This window comes from Bombyx mori, chromosome 5 (assembly GCF_030269925.1).
Source record: "Bombyx mori chromosome 5, ASM3026992v2".
NCBI classification, from domain to species: Eukaryota; Metazoa; Arthropoda; class Insecta; order Lepidoptera; family Bombycidae; genus Bombyx; species Bombyx mori.
This window is the reverse complement of record NC_085111.1, coordinates 4074897-4079964: the sequence shown is the minus strand read 5'-3', so window position 1 is coordinate 4079964 and position 5068 is coordinate 4074897. Positions and strand designations below refer to the sequence as shown.

The following is a 5068-nucleotide window of genomic DNA, read 5'->3' as shown; positions in this document are numbered from 1 at the left end:
CAACACAAGATATTTGACAGATGCCTGAATCTCGCTGACATTATTTTCAAGATAAACTAGCTTGTATACAAGTTCCGAACAACAGCATTTGGACCGTCGGTTTACCGCTCGGTAGAAAATCTTCCCTTTCTCGATATTCCCCAAACAATAAACTAATAAAAAAAGATGTGTGGTGTCGAGGTATAAAGAAAATAATTATTCGTGTATATGTAAGCTTGAGGGTAGACATTATCTTGTTGAACACCAAGTAAAACGATATCACTTTTTGATTCCTGATTTAATCAACAATATGTTATCTTAACAATTCACTTTAACACTTGTCCAACTTTAACCAGTACGTACAACAGTCACTGAATCACACAACGTAACAAGGATATAGTAAGTGCACCAGGCAAGCGCAGTACAACGAATGTTCATTTCAAGGCACGTTCCGCCTTTTTATACTAGCCGGCGCAGCTGGCTTATGAGTCACTTCTGTCGCAGCTGTTGTTTACGAGTGGAACGACACGGCCGGCGCGCCTGGCTTGTGTGAGTCACTCCTATTGCACGTGCTATATAACATAAATATCGTTAACGCCGTCACGGCCATACTGACGTGCGCTCGTCCTCGTGCGCGCATTCTTATGGTATGTCTGTGAACAACAAACGTGTTCGTTCATCCTGACATTAACGGATGCAACTTAAAACGTGGTCTATGATATTAACAATCTAGTACGGTTCGGTTCGCATAATTCTTCAGAAAATCCTATACTGGCTATAAATAACCTTCAGACTGCTTACATACCTGGGCCAGTTCATTTAAAACTCTTCAGGTATGTAAGTATGTCCCTGAATTGTTATCCCTTCAGTTTTTCGAACTGGACCGGATAATGCTAGACCGAATCGCAATCCCTGTAGCTAATTGTTGTGGCTAATCTGGATGAAAATCCCTATAGCCAAGCCATTGGACCGGACAGACCCTTCAATGACTTCACACTTTTTTTTTTTTTTTCTCTTTTTTTTTTTGCTAGTCCGGATTAACATCTCTCTAGCCACATACAATTCTCTTTTTTTTTTTCTTTTTTTTTTTTTAATCTGCGTGTACGGTAGCGTTTGTTAAAACATTTCTTAAACCAGAACATTTATACGGAATTTCTTCAGAAATAGTGCGAGACCGACCATCGTTTTCTACATTTCCAACACCTGCACCTGAGGTGCCTGAGCTTACAGACATTGTATCACTACCCACAGACTATGTTTGCTGTATCGCTATTTGCGGACAAAAATGTCGCTTCTATTGTCAGTGATAGAGTCGTCATCATTAAGATCAGTTTCATGAACAAGATTAATTAACCCATCTGTGTACGCCGTCACGTCATCGTCACTATAATTTTCAGAAATTTCTAGTAGGCCTGACGGGCCTCGAGGTATTTTCACGTAAGTTTTCATGGGGAAATTTGTACACTCTATTAGAACTATTTACATGTCTCAATTTATACCTATCGTTTTCCAAAACTGCAGTAATGTTGAAGGGACCTTTACATTTTCGGTCAACTTACGAAAACAAAATCCCCAGCGGAAAAGAGTTTGACTTTAGCTTTGCCTCGACTAAACCAAGCTTCTGTTTGTGCCCTTTTTTTATGTTTTCTCCGGTCTTCGACCGTGCTAAATCAAGATCTAATCTAGAGGGATTATCACTCTGTTGAAACTTTAGATATTTCAAGTGAACTACCCTGAACGGCAAACGTCTATTCTATTGGAGTAAACCCTGTTACTCGACAACGTGCACTATTAAGGGCGAGTTGAATATCCCCTAAGTGCTCTTGCCATCATGATTGGTCTAAGTTACTTTCAGATCAAAGAGTGACTTGTTCATGAAACCGCTTACCATTGAATAAATTACTATGACTTTGTTTTATAAGACTACATTCTGACCCTGAATGGAACATAAAGGGGAAGCCAAAACCACTTATCTGTAACACACTGAAGCTCTGGAACACACGTTGACGTCTCTGGTTGGACCTGCCACAGCACCTGGAGCAGTGTCGTTTTTCTTCTTGTAGCGCATGGAACACCCAGAAGCTACATGGCTCGCATCACCGCACACATAACAGCCGACTTGCAGGCGAGAGCCGGGCGCCCACGGATGAGGAGGTTGTTCAGGTTTTGCAGGCTGTATTTTTGTGAGGCAAGTAGTAGCTCGAGCCTTAAGCGAATGTGTGAGAGTCAAAATTAAATCGACACCATCCAATACTTCAACTACTTTAAACGGCCCTTTAAACTTCGTATCTAATTTCGTTTGATTATGCTCTTCGTATTAATGTGTGGACGAGCTCACAGCCCACCTTGTGTTAAGTGGTTACTGGAACCCATAGACATCCACAGCGCAAACGCACCACACACCTTGAGATAAAAGTTCTAAGGTCTCAGTATAGTTACAACCGCTGCCCCACCCTTCAAACCGAAATACACCACTGCTTCACGGCAGAAATAGGCAGGGTGATGGTACCCGTGCGGTCGATGGCACTATACGGAGCACCCGTCTGGTGCCACGTCCTTACCCAAGAGAACGTCGCCGCGCTGCGACGCCGGCAGCGCGCGATCGCAGTTATTCAATGATACCTCACAGTCTCCTACGAGGCGGCGCGCCCTAGCGCAAGTGCAGCCGGAGCGCGGGGGCTCCAATATCGGCAGTCCGTGCTGGAGGCGTGGTCTCGTCGTTTGGCGGACCCGTCAGCCGGCCTCCGTACCGTCGAGGCGATCTGCCCGGTTCTCGCGGACTGGGTGGGCCGCGACCGCGGAAGTCTCACCTCCGGCTACCTGTGCAGACTCACAAGACATTTTACCACCATGCAAACTTCTTACCGCAACAAATCTTACCAGCCACCACGCAAACTACAATTTTACGGGTTCCACCTCTCTTACACGATGTTACTCCCACACTGAGGAAGCCAAACGCGAACACTTGTCAAGCACGCACAAGCACGCACTTCACCGGAAAAACCTGCATCCGCCAGCGGAACCCGAACACCGCCGCATCGCCAGACACGAACGCACCGGACGTCTTATCTTACAGGTCACGACGACTTCAGATGTGTCAATTTTTCTTCCCCACGGAAACTTGCTTTCTTGTTTGCTTGCTTGCTGGAGCCCGAAGTCATCGAACGTGTAGTGTTATTGGTATTGAATCGAGTAGATTCTAAAATTTCAGCGACAATTCACAGTCTCATGTCCTGGTTTACTGTACTAGTGCCATATAACTCTAGTAGTAGTCATTGGCTTAAAAACGATTCGTGTCGGAACTACCCACTCGTCATGACAGATCCATTATTGCGATCGAAGTTTCACTTGAGATTTGCACTTGCCTTAATTTCTTGCAATAGCTTGTTACGTGTTGTATTTCCGTTAGTAAACGCCATGTGATGACGTCGACAGTCAAACTGGGCAACATGAGCCAGAACGTAAGATGTGACGATTTCTTCGTGGCTCAGATCTTCCATCGAGGTAACAGAGACGTTATTACACGACTTACGTATGCTGCATTCACGCTCTTGTGGCGTACCACTACTAGTATTCTGATCTGCATCATGTTTTTTTTGCTGTACTTCGAACATGTTCAAACACGTCACGCCAGTGAGAGTAGAGTCCTGATCTCACTTCTGATGTAAGCTGTTGTTTACGAGTGGAACGACACGGCCGGCGCGCCTGGCTTGTGTGAGTCACTCCTATTGCACGTGCTATATAACATAAATATCGTTAACGCCGTCATATACATTACTTATTATAATTTTTTTATTGATAAAATTAAAAATAATCGCTAGGGTCAACCACTCCGCAGTGCAATACGCCAGGTAAGTATGATTTAGCAAGAGAAATACGTGAACGTCTATCAACTGTGTAACATCACATCACCGCGATTCAGGAATTGTTGAATTTACGTGTAGCGACATCTGTTGATAACAAACTAAATAGAAAAAAATCTTACGTTACGGACGTTTTTTCCCGGTTAGGATACCCCTCCGCATCGTCTCATAAGGAACTTTGTTTCAAAACTAAAAATTATATTCATTTACTAAATATAAATACTTGAAGTGTTCATGAGTTCATATCTCGTCAACCCATCGTGTCATTACATAACTAATTGTGTTAAAATGCGTGCAGTCCAAAAACAGTACAATAGAAATGTTTCGGTCTGTTGACTTTGTCTCTGGAACACTTGGAGGTACTTGGAACAGGCTGGAGGTAAGCCTGTTTATAATAAGTGTATACGTGTATGGTCCTCGTACACATACGAGGCAAACGTGACATCGCAATCAATACAGTTTAATTAAATCAATTAAAACAACTTTCCCCAAAACAAACGATTAATTAACACGCAACTCAAACGAACAAGCTCCGGTCTCGTTCCATGAATTTCCGCTAATGAAAATTGCCTCGAATATTTATACACCAATAGATAAATACGAAAGATAAATTAAGAGGATTCATTACACCGATTACGTTTTAAAACTGTACGTATAAATGAAAACAAAATCTTTTGTACAACATAATTAACAATTTGCTGTATTAATTGGGATAATCCGTCGTGAATCTCGTTACAATACGGGCAACTTTAACCCGGCAGGCCTTGTTTTCGACGTAATATCTCAACTTGAGAATGATTAACATGATGATTCTGTGCTTCTTATTTTTGTGAATGTATTTTAGAAATAAAAGCTTAAAGTCGTATTTATTGGCAACAGTTTCAGGAATTACTTTAGAAATTATTTATATAATTAAAACTATTTGTAAACCGTAAGAGTAGTTTTAGTTTAAAAATCGAAATTCGAAGAAATACTTTTGTAATCTTATCCGTATTGGTCTTATCCAGTCTGGAGTCTTCTGGACTTCTGGTACGCATTATACTACGACGCATTATTTTGATGAAAGAGCATGTAATATTTTTTTTTTATTGATTAGTTCGGTGGACTAGCTCACAGCCCACCTGGTGTTAAGTGGTTACTGGAGCCCATAGACATCTACAACGTAAATGCGCCCCCCACCTTGAGATATAAGTTCTAAGGTCTCAAGTATAGTTACAACGACTGCC

At 42.2% G+C, this 5068-nt stretch overlaps 1 long non-coding RNA gene across 1 annotated transcript; it reads right to left on the bottom strand.

Moving 5' to 3' along the window:
• Positions 1–265: 265 nt before the first annotated feature.
• Positions 266–3660, bottom strand: LOC134198880 (uncharacterized). Its single transcript, XR_009973144.1, has 2 exons — positions 2602–3660; positions 266–2013 (listed from the first exon to the last, which is right to left on the bottom strand). It is a non-coding gene; the product is annotated as an uncharacterized LOC134198880 (long non-coding RNA).
• Between the last annotated feature and the right edge of the window lie 1408 nt (positions 3661–5068).